Raw genomic sequence first — 15,000 nt, 5'->3', positions numbered from 1 at the left:
AAATATCTTGGGGTTAGGTGCACTTTATATACCGTAATCAACCACACAATATGTTTTCACAACATGGCAACCATACTCAGAACAGCCTCGTTTTAATGCACATCCTTCAAACAAACCACTAACTACCAAATAAATCACAAAGATCATATTCCTTTAACTTTCACCATAGTCATCAAACAGATTTTAGCATCAGATTGTCTACATGTACGTGTAGTTTTATCGTTTTTCTTACACATTCACTTAATCACTTCCTGAAAAAATTTGAAGTTGATTTTGTATCAGATGTTTATATATTCAACAGTCGTTTTCTTTACACTATGCAGGATAGCAACACCTCCATCACTCGGGAATCTTAAGCCCTTGGTATGTTATCAGGCCTTTTAATTTTGGCATTCTCACTGAAGCTAAATCTGAGTGACCCCAGCTTGAACACAGACCATCCTCTGACACCAGCCACGAAATCTCAGATAGCGACCCGGTTTAATATGGTTCCTGTAAACATCCTAACAGCCACAATACAGAGAGCTGCTGAACTGTATTCAGCCTGTATTCAACAAAGTTGACTACTGTAATTGTCTGCAATGACCTGTTAGATTGTACGGAGCATGACCTGGGATTGGTTGATCATCATGGCTATGAGGGCCTTGGGAAGCACGAAAGTGGCTCAAGCACCAAGTGGAGCGCGCTAGACTCTCCACCCAGCTTGGGGTCACGTGACTGGCATCATTTGGCCATCTATCCTTACTCGATATTTGTTTTGTGGAACAGGTTATGAAGAGGGATGTTGCTTTCCCATGCACAGCTAATTAACATCTAGCTGTGGTACTGTGCTCTGACATCAAACGTGGACTGTACAGCGGCAGCCAGAGGCGTCTTCATATGCTTTCAGCCTGATATTTGGAGCTGCGCCCTTTTGCAATTCAGTCCTAATACTGCAAGTAAAGGGTGATTAGCACTGCCAATGATAATATTATTATTAACTACAATTGATGTGAGTCTATATATTCATCTATTGATGTACACACACTTCACATGTTATCCAGGCAAACTAATTGCTGTCATTTGTGATCCTTGCAATGCGTTTTGTCCAATCTGTGATGATCAGATTATGGACTGTTTGGTCAAGTTTTGCTGGGTGGTTTTATCAAGAGATGCAGTTATCACCAGGCTGAAATTACTAGAAATTAAGCAACACCTCCATCACTTGGGAATCTTAAGCCCTTGGTATGTTATCAGGCGTTTTGATTTGGTGGCAGTCGCTTGTGATATCACAGCAAACTGGCAATCAATGCACAAAATTTGATCCTTTGAAAACCAAACCCATCTTTCAAGAGAATTTGCAGGAACAGTGAAGTTTGTAATACTCTTGCCTGCCATCAATATGCTTGCATGGCTTTGACTCCCATAAAGTCAACAAGCCTTGTGTTTTCTAATTAAGAGTTTGGCTGACATCATAGTTTCCCCCTGTGTTACGATTTTTCTTTCCACATTGGTTTGTCCTGCTCTTGTGAGATGTGGCTCATTCAATCTCAAGATTGGAGGAGTGTTAGCTGTAGCATCTCGGAGATCATGGGCATTGGGAATCCCAACGGGGACCTGAAAGTTTTTTCAGGATTCTTACTTGGCAGTTTCTCAACATGTAAGTTTGAAGATCATTCCTTAATTTTAACAACAATCATCAAACATATTTTAGCATCAGATTGTCTAGTTTGATCCTTTTTCTCACACATTCACTTACTCACTCCCTGAAAAAATTAGAAGTTGTCTTGTATCAGGAAGATGTTTAATTGTTAAATAGAGTTTCTCTATAAACTATACTAAGAAATTAAGCAACACCTCCATCACTCGGGAATCTTGAGCCCTTGGTATGTTATCAGGCGTTTTGATTTGGTGGCATTGTAACTGAAGCTAAATCTGAGTGACCCCAGCTTGAACACAGACGGTCCTCTGACACCAGCCATGAAATCTCAGACAGCGACCCGGTTATATATGGTTCCTGTAAAATCTTAAGTTAACAGTCACGATACAGTAAGCTGCTGAACTGTATTCAGCCTGTATTCAACAAAGTTGACAACTGTACCTGTGTGCAATGACCCATTAGATTGTATTGGGCATGACCGGGGATTGGTTGATCCTCACGGCTATGTCGGTCTTGGGAAATGCGAGTGTGAAACAAGCACCAAGTGGAGCGCCCGAAACTCGACTCCACCCATCTTAGGGTCCCATGAGTGGCATCTTTTGGCCATCCTTCCTTATTCAATATTTGTTTTAGGAAACAGGCGGCATGTAGAGAGGTGTTGCTTTCCCACTGACATTAATGTGTAACTTCAACTGCAAACTCTGTGCATCAGATATCTTTTTGATAGTTCCAAGAACAAGCCACTGGAACATTACAGACATAATGTTCTCCTAGTTTTGGCAGTTTTTTCCCTGTGTTTGTGTCATATTTTAAGGGACAAACTATAACTGAATGGCTATTGATGGTGTCACACAATACTATAGTCCTCTCCTTAAAAGATCCAACAGTAAATAGCTTTTAATGTGATAAGAATTCTCTACAGATATGTACAAATTAAAGTAGTGTAATGTTCTTGCTCTTAACATGTGTTCTTAACACTTAGTGCATCCCAAAACAAAGTTAAGAACAGCCAAGATGCTTTTGCTCTCATTCAATAGAGCTTATTTATAGTCTCACGGTTGGACTGGAATGAACATGTGATCAAGTCTCATGCAGAGGAAGTAATTTACATGTACATCTGGAGAATTCAAGAGTGGGCACTAAGGATAGTTTGTAATTCACATTCAGAAACGTATATGAACTTATTATATTATAAGATCGTGCTAAACTAGCAAGCCTTCTTAATAGGAGATTGCAAGACATAGTTATACTCATTTACAAGGTTAAATATAGGCTAGTTCCTGATTTCACTTGTGATATTTTCAGTACTAAGTCTTGTATAAATATATAAATTTTCGAAACCAAACTTGTGATATTCCTAGATTTAATTCTGTATTGTATGATAAACACTCTCTTAGATATCTTGGACCCTTTTTATGGAACTAGCTAGATGAAAACATCACTGAAGCGAGCAGCCTATCTAAGTTTAAGTTTCATATTAGATGTAAGGATCTTACTGAACTGATAAATGGCAACAATTGCCCTGCGTACATAATTTGTACCTCTTAAGGTGTGCCTGTGTTGTTAGAATTATTTTGATTATTTTAGCATATTGTAAATGTATGTATAATTCAGCAAGCAAGTTCCGATATCACAGAAAACTTAAGTAACATGCTTGCAAAACTGTTATCTGTTTTAAGAATGAAAGTGGTTTTAACTACAAAGCAATAAGGTATACATTTATTATATATACACTATACAGTGGGGAGAGCTGTTGACTGGCTCAAAGAGTATTTCTTTCCGTAATTGATTCAGATATTGATGTACACACACTTTGCATGTTTTGCAGATAAACGTTGTTGCGATTTGTGATGCTTGCAGGAGTCTGTGGTACATTGCAATCTGTGATGATCAGATTATGTACTGTTTTGTCCATTTTTGCTGGGTGGTTTCAACAACAGATGAAGTTATCACCAGGCTGATCATTAGCAAAGTCCATGCACATTGACACTGTGTCACTAGTAGCAGTCGCTTGTAATATCACAGCAAACTGGTAAAATGCTCAAATTTTGTTGTTTTTAAAACCAAACCCATCTTTCAATAAATTTGCAGGAACGGCAGAGTTTGTGAAACTCTTGCCTGCCACCAATGTGCTGGGTTTGATTCCCATATGGTCAACATTAGCCCGGTGCTTTTTAATCAGCGAAATTACATGTATCTGACATCATGGAATGGCACTCCTTTTTTACACTCCACTGCAAAGCAACACCTCCTTGGCTTGGGAATCTCAAGACCATTGTATGTTAGCAGGCATTTTAATATTGTTTAGTAGCATTGCAAATGAAACTAGATCTAAGTGACCCCAGCTTGAACACAGACGGTCCTCTGACACCAGCCATGAACTCTCAGACAGCGACCCGGTTATGATTCCTGTAAAATCTTAACAGTCACAATACAGTAAGCTGCTGAACTGTATTCAGCCTGTATTCAACAAAGTTGACAACTGTACCTGTGTGCAATGACCCATTAGATTGTATTGGGCATGACCTGGGATTGGTTGATCCTCACGGCTATGTGGGTCTTGGGAATCGCGAGTGTAGAACAAGCACCAAGTGGAGCGCCCGAAACTCTCCACCCAGCTTGGGGTCCCATGAGTGGCATCTTTTGGCCATCCTTCCTTATTCAATATTTGTTTTAGGAAACAGGCAGCATGTAGAGAGGTGTTGCTTTCTCACTGACTTTAATGTGCAACTTCAACTGCAAACTCTGTGCATCAGATATCTTTTTGATAGCTCCAAGAACAAGCCACTGGAACATTACAGACATAATGTTCTCCTAGTTTTGGCAGTTTTTTCCCTGTGTTTGTGTCATATTTTAAGGGACAAACTATAACTGAATGGCTATTGATGGTGTCACACAATACTATAGTCCTCTCCTTAAAAGATCCAACAGTAAATAGCTTTTAATGTGATTAGAATTCTCTACAGATATGTACAAAGGTAGTATTATGTTCTTGCTCTTAACATGTGTTCTTAACACTTAATGCATCCCAAAACAAAGTTAAGAACAGCCAAGATGCTTTTGCTCTCATTCAATAGAGCTTATGTAGAGTCTCACGGTTGGACTGGAATGAACATGTGATCAAGTCTCATGCAGAGGAAGTAATTTACATGTACATCTGGAGAATGCAAGAGCAGGCACTAAGGATAGTTTGTAATTCACATTCAGAAACGTATATGAACTTATTAGATCGTGCTAAACTACCAAGCATTCTTAATAGGAGATTGCAAGACATAGTTATACTCATTTACAAGGTTAAATATAGGCTAGTTCCTAATTTCACTTGTGATATTTTCAGTACAAAGTCTTGTAAATATATAAATTTTCCAAACCAAAATTGTGAAATTCCTAGATTTAATTCTCCATTGTAAGGTAAACACTCTCATAGATATCTTAATTGGACCCTTTTTATGGAACTAGCTAGATGAAAAGATCACTGAAACGAGCAGCCTATCTAAGTTTAAGTTTCATATTAGATGTAAGGATCTTACTGAACTGATAAATGGCAACAATTGCCCCGCGTGCATAATTTGTACCTCTTAAGGTGTGCCCGTGTTGTTAGAATTATTTTGATTATTTTAGCATATTGTAAATGTATATATAATTCAGCAAGCAAGTTTCGATATCACAGAAAACTTAAGTAACATGCTTGCAAAACTGTTATAAAAACTTATCTGTTGTAAGAATAAAATGGTTTTAACTACAAAGCAACAAGGTTTACATTTATTATATATACACTACAGTGGGGAGAGCTATTGACTGGCTCAAAGAGTATTTCTTTCCATAATTGATTCAGATATTGATGTACACACACTTTGCATGTTTTGCAGATAAACGTTGCTGTGATTTGTGATGCTGGCATGAGTCTGTGGTACATTGCAATCTGTGATGATCAGATTATGTACTGTTTTGTCCATTTTTGCTGGGTGGTTTCAACAACAGATGCAGTTATCACCAGGCTGATCATTAGCAAAGTCCATGCACATTGACACTGTGTCACTAGTAGCAGTCGCTTGTAATATCACAGCAAACTGGTAAAATGCTCAAATTTTGTTGTTTTTAAAACCAAACCCATCTTTCAATAAATTTGCAGGAACAGCAGAGTTTGTGAAACTCTTGCCTGCCACCAATGTGCTGGGTTTGATTCCCATATGGTCAACATTAGCCCGGTGCTTTTTAATCAGCGAAATTACATGTATCTGACATCATGGAATGGCACTCCTTTTTTACACTCCACTGCAAAGCAACACCTCCTTGGCTTGGGAATCTCAAGACCATAATTTGTATGTTAGCAGGCATTTTAATATTGTTTAGTAGCATTGCAAATGAAACTAGATCTAAGTGACCCCAGCTTGAACACAGACGGTCCTCTGACACCAGCCATGAACTCTCAGACAGCGACCCGGTTATGGTTCCTGTAAAATCTTAACAGTCACGATACAGTAAGCTGCTGAACTGTATTCAGCCTGTATTCAACAAAGTTGACAACTGTACCTGTGTGCAATGACCCATTAGATTGTATTGGGCATGACCGGGGATTGGTTGATCCTCACGGCTATGTGGGTCTTGGGAAACGCGAGTGTGGAACAAGCACCAAGTGGAGCGCCCGAAACTCTCCACCCAGCTTGGGGTCCCATGAGTGGCATCTTTTGACCATCCTTCCTTATTCAATATTTGTTTTAGGAAACAGGCGGCATGTAGAGAGGTGTTGCTTTCCACTGACTTTAATGTGCAACTTCAACTGCAAACTCTGTGCATCAGATATCTTTTTGATAGCTCCAAGAACAAGCCACTGGAACATTACAGACATAATGTTCTCCTAGTTTTGGCAGTTTTTTTTCCTGTGTTTGTGTCATATTTTAAGGGACAAACTATAACTGAGTGGCTACTGATGGTGTCACACAATACTATTATAGTCCTCTCCTTAACAGATCCAACAGTAAAATTATAGCTTTTAATGTGATTAGAATTCTCTACATATATGTACAAAGGTAGTGTAATGTTCTTGCTCTTAAGGTGTTTTCTTAACACTTAGTGCATCCCAAAACAAAGTTTAATGTGCAACTTCAACTGCAAACTCTGTGCATCAGTTGTCTCTTTGATATAGCTTCAAGAACAAGCCACTGGAACATTAGACACATAATGTTCTCCTAGCTTTGGCAGTTTTTTTCACAGTTTTATGTCATATTATAAGGGGCAAACTGTAACTGAACACTGACTTATCTGTCACAGAATACCATATTTCTCTCCTTGTTACATTGATCCAACAGTTAATTTGATTTTGACTAGGGTTTTGCGCTCCTTAGACTTAAAATATATTTTTAGTGAAAAGAACTACAAAATTGGCATAGAGTTACAGGCAAGTCTATTTTAGCTTTATTTTTAATAACATGTGAATGCTCCTAGGGCATTAATGCGAAATAAAGGTTTTACTGTCTTTGTTCGTTTTTATGCAAAATGCTGTGATTCCTTGCTCCTTTGAACACATGCGTGTGGGCAGACAGTAAAGTGAACTGGAAAAGTTTTGTTCCAATTCTGGGGTCATCGAATAACAGATCGCTCTGGAGTAGCTAAAGTTCAATATACTTAAGGGGCAATTATGATTACACCATCAATGTTTTTATCACGTGTTGGACGCTGGGAAAGAATGCGCTTCGCTTACTCAAAGGAATCAGTATAATATTGAGCTGTTTTCTTGTGTTTTCTATGCCCTTGATCGAGTGGTCCATGTTATCGTCTCCACTCGGCCATTAAGGATTTTTTTTAGAAATTTTATTTATAAATACCACCACCAGATTAAAGGACCCTATATTTTTGTTCACTTTAGAACTGAACCAAAAAATGTGCATATTCAAAAATGAAAGATTTTAGTTAGAGAAAATTACACCTTTTTTAATCCCCATGGTTTTCCCAGGGCTATATTTGATCAGTAATTGTCCACTCCTAATCACATTTCACGGTTCTATGGAAAACTACAGCGTTTTTTCTCACTGTTTTCTTAGTGGACTATTTTGACTGAAGAGATTTTGAGTTTCTGTTTTTCCGGATTCCTTTCCATTCCATTCCGTTCCGTTCCATTTCCAACTTTTCCATACGCCTCAGTTGTTGGCTACCTGGAAGATGTTGTTACTGGCATACGTTGATCAAACGGGTGATCTTATCGGTTTTATTTTGAATAAAGAAATTAAAATTAGGAGCCGACAGAAACATTGCAGTTTGGAACCAAAAACCCCTTGTAGTGGAAGGGAGAGATTTTACGCAATTAATATGTTGAAACTCCATGGGTAGAAATTGAAGTCTTCCGTGATATCTGTGTACAGTATGAGTTGGCTTTTTTAACTTCCTTTAAAGGCACACATTGGTACTTAGTTACTCCGTGAGCTGGATGGTATGATGATGATGATCTGTATTTTGAAGACGAAGATGTGAAGTTTCTGCTGCGTAAATCATTGAATATTGTGCGGCAACAAAACTTATTTGGAAAACTCCGTGTACTTTTTCATGCATTCTTATGTTGTAAAATTAGCAATTAGAAGTTCATGCTGACAAGCCATTGGAAACCACGAGGAAGTGTTTTCGTTTTCAGACATTACCTTAGTCTCGTCTTGTTTATTGTAGCGCTTTGTTAAACCAGCTCAAGTCCACTGACAAACAACCACTGGTGTACTTGCAACTTTCTCCGTCATTTTTCATTGAATCCCATTTATATTAAGCTTCAAACTCGGTTCAAACGTGCCACTCCAATAGTTGACTTCAAACAACGTCTGGAATTCTTGGCAAAGTTCAGGAAGAAGTGAGGCACATGACTTTTAAAGATTTGAAATCAACTGAGTTTCATAGGTAATGGCATCTCTTTTTCACAGCAAAAGCAATTACGGCAGATGTGCGTTGAAAATTTTGAAATATCTTCACGTTGAATTGTGCTTGTGTGAAAGGGCAAGGTTACGGTAGAATAAATTAGTTTTTTTTGTTCTTTATTATCATTCTTGAAGCCTGTTTCGCGCTTTCATGCGTCACTCCATCGTGAATATGTGGTTAGGAAACTCGACAGGTTTCTTTGTCTTATGTTATTGTTAATCGCTGTTTCGGCCCCGATTATGCATAGACCGCACATTTTTTCTAAAAGACAACCAATCAAAAGTTTTGATTAATTTCGCCTGATGTGAAGGAATCGGGTAAACGTGAGGCTTTGGAATCCGGTATTCAGGGCGTGCAATCCGGAATCAGGGTTATAAATAGTCAACAATAATCATCTATTTATTTTTAATTATTTTATGTAGTTTTTAACGACGTGATGTAAACAGTAGATATGAACATTTTATTGAATATGCGCCATACAAATCTAATTGTATTGTATTGTATTGTATTGTATCAGAAACCCGTAAGGGTTGAAACGTGTAACGCGCGTTCACAGCTTCCGAATATTCAGTGCGAACTGATTGGTTGAATGTTCCAGTGCTAAGTACCATATTTGGAAACCCCTGCTCTTGTTGTTTCAAATATGGTACTTAGCAAATTGAATATTTAGAAGCTTGTTTCCCAGCACACAAGGGGCCGTTACACGTTTCAACCCTTATGGTGTCTGATTGTATTGTAATTGAATCCAGGATCCATTTCGGCAGAACCAGCTGTGAGTTTGAAATCCGGTTTCCACAACTTGGGATTCGGTATCCGTAAATCCATTGGCTGGGATATAGAATCCGAGGGTCACCTGGATTCTTTTACATAGGGCGAATCAATTTATTCAAAACTAAGTTGTGAACTGATGACAAAAGATTGTGCCTGGTCATGGTCAATTTAACATGAAGCGCGATGTCACTGTTTTCGCTTTTGTAGTTTCCATAGTTTCACAACCGAAGTGATACTACAGTCTTGTCATTGAAAAGGTCATCCTTTTGAACATACAAGGACAGAAATAAGGAATGTTTGTGTTCTCAAGAAATGCATTCAAGAATCGATTGAAACAGTGCTTTCATTTCGAAAATGTTTGTGAAACTCTCTAGGCTAGCCCAAAGCCGGCGAGTTGTTTTGCCGAAATATCGGATTTATGGGAAATTTCAGTTTCCTTTGGGTAGACGCTGGATCGCAGTCCGCTATAAAAAAGACAGTTCAATTCCCGTAGGATTGGTCGGGACTTCAACATGGCCGCTGTTTCATTGTTTGGGGACTCCAACATGGCGGCAGTGACCTTATGCGAAAACCAAGAATTCTTGTTAGGCAGTTACAGTCGTCTAAGTTTTCACGTTGCCACGGTGAAGTGTAATGTTTTGTAGTATGGAAAGAAATATGTATTTTGAAGTGCGGGCTATACATGAAAGATTAAAGTGATCCTTGAACTTATCAGGAAAATTGAAGCAGTTGTCTCATAAACACCTAAGGAAACGGGATTCGACCCATGACATCAGGGATGCCGGGGCAAAGCTCCACCAAATGAACTATGAAGCCACACAGTTTGGCGCAGGGTCAATTTGCTGGGCCCACGTGTTCCCGTGAAAGGACTAAATGAAGGCAAGAAACGTGTATTTGTATTTTTTTAGTACGTTAGTTTTGGACTGTGTGGGACAGTCTATCAAGGGCTGTGTAGTTCTGTATAGGGCTACGTGCTATATAGGGCTACGTAGCCTTTTGTATAGCTGTTTAGGGCTATGAAGCGCTGTGTATGGTTGTTTAGGGTTTTGTGCCCATGGGCGGCTTTTACTTCGTGTAGAAGACACACATGACGTAAAGCAATAGAACAAAAATCGTGAAACAATACCTAATCAGAATTCTAAATCCCTAAAGCTTTTGTTACGTCATGTGCGTCTTCTACACGGAGTAAAAGCCCTATGGGCTATTTGGTGTGTTGTTTGTGTTTAGGGATATCACCTCAACACACTTTTCTACCTAATTTTTTCTCCGTAATCGTCCCAAATATATCGTGTTCCTTTTAGAACCTTTTGATTGAAATTTCACTTTTTTGGTTTTGAAAGACGGGAAAAGTGATCATACTTTGATATGTTACCGAGCAGTGAAAGGGAATGGGTTCGATACGGGGTTGAGGTTCTTTGAAAACAGCGATGCAAATATAATTTGTGACGTCAACCCGGTATCGAACCCATTTCCCGTCTTTCAAAGCTAATAAAAATGTGAAATTACAATCAAAATTTATTTCGGACGATTTCGGAGAATAAATAAAGTAGAAAAGTGCGTTGAGGTGATAGGCAATTTAAGGCTACATTCTACTTTGTATGGCTATTGAGAGCACTAGTGGTGAATGAATGAACATTTTAATAGGGACCTTAAGCAAGGACGACGACGACGACGATTACGAGAACGTTATCTAAGGCCATGTCCACACGTATCCGGAAATTTTTTTTTCCGCAAATATTTTTTTGCGGATGCGAAAATTTTCGCGTCCACACGCAGCGTATTCGAATTGTTTTCAGCCGTCCATACGTATCCGATTGTATCCGGAAATTTTCTGATTTGCTCTAGTGCCCAGTTCTTTTGCCGGAGAGAATCCTGAAATGAGCATGTGCATAATTGCGATTTTGGCGTCATTTCTTCCGCGCCATAGCGACTGCAAGGTGTAAACAGTCGAAGCTTGTAGTTTATCACTCAAAAAAATGTCTGAATCTTCTGAAAAAGTCAAGAAAAAGTATGCAGATACATAGAAATGGACCGATGATGAAGTTGAACTACTGCTGACGGTCACGAAAGTAAAAGTATTGGTTGTGTAAATTTATCACAGCTGCATTTATCTGAAAGCATGACATCAAACAAGAAATCAGAGCAATTAACAAAGAAGACACAACCTTGCTGTACGCCATTTTTGTTTAATGCTCGCCGTGAAGACTGGATCCAAGAGAATGACGTAAGCGTATTCGCAAATTTGCGGATACGACCGTCCACACGTATACGTATTCGTATCGGATAAAAAAATTTCCACTCTGGAGAGCGTTTTCAAAAATTTCCGGATACGGCCGGAAAATACGCTGGATACGTGTGGACGCAAGCCGTATTCGTAAAAAAAAATTTGCGTTTTCACAAATTTCCGGATACGTGTGGACGGGGCCTAAAAATATTATTTCCCGTTACCGTAATAATTTTGCGATTACTCCATGTCGTGCGGCGTGGAAAGTGTGAATACACAATCCAAGAATAAAATTGATGAGAACGGTGTGGTTATTCAGAGAGAAAATTGAAAATTCATCGTAATTTGATCTCGTCCTCCACATGACCTCAAATTTGATAATTTCAGGTCGTAGCCAAGCAAGAACGGCAAAGAAATGTATAAAAATGTGAAACGCACGTGCAGGGCGTACAAAGCTATTGTTTTGCTCACTAAATATGGAAATTTGAGGCGTTCTCGTAACGTGTGGTTTGGGTGTGTAAGTTGGTCAGCGGAGTTCTAAATAAAGAAATAAGTAGCTTATGTATCCCTTATTATAGTGTTGCACCTTGCTTCCTGGATGACGATATCCAAATAGTTCACCCGATTTGTTGGCACTTGGCGGTATACGAACTTGAAACCGTGATCTACAAAATTTTGGCACACAAAAGATTTTGGTGCAATGAATCAGCTGGACCAATTTAACGATATCAAGCCTACGAACCTTTGACTTATGGTAGTCGCTGCTCTTTCAGGATTTGCAAACAAACCCTAGTGGACGATATTTTTGTTTACCTTTGACGTAAAAACATGAACAGAAAGGCGACAAGCGGCAGAGGTGCGGTTCCCACGATGGAGCAGATCAGTTCAGATCGCATAACTCAGGTGTTTAACATATTTTTGTGACTTTGCTTCATGAAGTGCAAGTGATAAGCTAATTAGCTATAGATAATCACCAGTACAAACTACTAGTAATTATTGGGACATTCCATTTTTTATTCGCACGCCCCCCCCCCTATGGAAGGCATTTTTTTTGAAATGTCAAGAAGGACCCTGTCGGAATCTGGATTTTCTGCTCCAGTTTATGGGGTCGGAATCGGGAGTCTTTGTTCTATACAAAAACGGGCCTGTCGGAATCAAGCTTCAGAGTAAAAGTCGGAATCTAGCTTCAGAGGTGAAAGGGACCTGTCAGAATCTGATTTCAGAGCAAAAGGGACCTGTCGGAAAAATGCCTTCCATAAGGGGGGGGGGGGGGGGGGTGCGGATAAAAAATAAAAAATGGAATGTCCCATTATTGCTAGTCTCTGGATTCGATCGGATTACAAAACGATACAGACATGTATTCATAACTGGTAACAATACATTTAAAATTATTTCATGAAGTTGTAGTTGAACTTGACTGAGCTATTGAAAACTGGGATATATGCATCGCTACTTGTCCTCAAATGCTCAGTATAATTTGTCACTGAAATCAGAGGAGACGGAGTGGACTGGGTAGATGGAAGAATGCTGGATCACATCGGGTCACATAGCTCTAGGCTAATGCTGCCCAGACCAAAAACAAGACAAAACATAGGCTTGCATACAATACAAACTGCAATGGTAATAAAATTAATGATAGCCAACTTACAATATCAGCAGGCACTATCATGCCTGGGTATCATACCTGCCAACTCTCCTGGTTTTCCCAGGAGTCTCCAAATTTTTCATCAAATCTCCCGGTTAGAGCACCAACATTTTTCAACATTTGTTCATTAATTTCGTTGTCTTCGAGATGTCAAAAAGGAAAATAAAACAAGAAATGGATGTTAGTGCTCTCATTTGTGCTGTTCTGGTTCGGAAAACATAAAACAGAGTAATCAAATTGAGATAGGCTATATTTAATGAGGACCGTAATTGGTCAGAAATCAGCCAATCAAACTGCACAATACGTGTAGAAAGTTGGCATGGTTATGGGAACAATAGCAATTGCTGTTCTAATCGAAAAACATCAGGAGTTACATTCGGAAGCGCTTCAGTGGTTTTCGGAGAGTATGCAGATATTGTCGAAAATGATATTCTTACAATGCAAAGATTTTTAGATGTTTCCAGATTTTTGTACTCTGCGGGTTGGCAGGTATGGGATATGGACTGCACAGCGGCAGCCAGAGGCACCATAGTATGCTTTTGGTTTCGACCTTGTTGAGCTGCGTCATTGCTGCTGTTGCGGCAGCGATTAGCAAGACAGTTATCATCATAATTTACACAGTAGCCGTTATTATCAACAAAGTAGGCAGGTGGTAAATTTATTGGTTGCATGTCCTTGACCACATACTGTAAGTATGAATATAGATCTGAAACAGATAAGATAATACACACATGTATAAAGAATATTAATGTAAAGAAGATGTGTTGAAAGGCGCAAGACAGGGCTTGAGAAAAGGTATAGGTGTTTTCAGTCTTCTTTTTTGGAAGGGGGGAGGGGGGGTGGGTTGATAGCTGCGATAGAGTGCATATTCAACCTGGCTAAAATGAGGATCACCAATAAAGTGGGCACTCCAGGCATGGCAGGTAAAAATAGATTCTACCTGAGATCGAAATTGACCAACAACATATATTATTAAATTGAAATGTTTACTCATGGGCAGGCCATCCTTAAACTTAAACCCTTGACGCTTTAGTAGTTGGGTTTTGGCTTACCCCTTTTACACCCGAGGGGTTTCTGGTTATCAAGTTAAAAAAAGTTACTGTTTTGTGGTAGGTTAGGACTAAAATCTGTATGTGCCAACGGTTACCACTTTTAATGACAAATCACCCAACTCCTTGAAATGTGACCTGTATCCTGTATAATTATATGGCTCTGTCTCACAAGGACTGGGAACTACCAAGTTCACGTTTGATTGGCTGAAATCAATATTGACCGCGGTCTAGATTTTCCCATCTAGACCAGCATCTAGACCGGTAAGATTTTGCGGTGAAAAGATGCAAACTAAAATGCAAAAATATTGAGTATTTTCTTCTACCAAGATTTATTTATGGAAGTGCCAAAGAGCATGATGACAAAAGAGAGGATGACGAGCAAACTTTGACAGAATTAAGTTCAGCTCATCGCCCCTCATCGCCGTTCGCAAACAAAATGTCAGTTAGTACAAACCAGTTACATTAATCAAATTAAATTGTTCTTGTTTGCCATATAATAAACATCTTATTAACCGAGCTTAGTCGGTCTGTATGGGAGAATCTTGACCTCAGTCGCGTGTACAGACCTCACTGCGTTCGGTCTGTGCTCACGACCTCGGTCAAGATTTTCCCATACAGACCTCCTGCTCGGTTAATAAGAGCTAAATAATAATATTAATATTGCTCCATTTAGGAAAGCTCTCAGATATACTAGGTTATGATTACAAAAGTTAACTACCAGGCTAAGTTGTTTAAAGCAGGTAAATAATTGCCAATTGATATGGGTGATTAA

General features: G+C 39.1%; 1 long non-coding RNA gene across 2 annotated transcripts in view; it reads left to right on the top strand.

The window, feature by feature from the left end:
- Positions 1 to 6,968, top strand: part of LOC138007497 (uncharacterized) — a 10,763-nt gene extending 3,795 nt beyond the window's left edge. Inside the window, exons 3-4 of one of the 2 annotated variants that reach the window (XR_011124047.1) lie at positions 3,468 to 3,671; positions 5,509 to 6,968. This is a non-coding gene — a long non-coding RNA (uncharacterized lncRNA). Of the gene's footprint in view, positions 1 to 3,467 lie in introns of both variants that reach the window. The other variant, XR_011124046.1, reaches the window with a different exon arrangement.
- The last annotated feature ends 8,032 nt before the right edge of the window (positions 6,969 to 15,000 follow it).

This window comes from Montipora foliosa, chromosome 6 (assembly GCF_036669935.1).
Source record: "Montipora foliosa isolate CH-2021 chromosome 6, ASM3666993v2, whole genome shotgun sequence".
Classification (NCBI taxonomy): domain Eukaryota; kingdom Metazoa; phylum Cnidaria; class Anthozoa; order Scleractinia; family Acroporidae; genus Montipora; species Montipora foliosa.
Note: the sequence above shows the minus strand (reverse complement) of the source record. Positions and strands in the feature narration are given on the sequence as shown.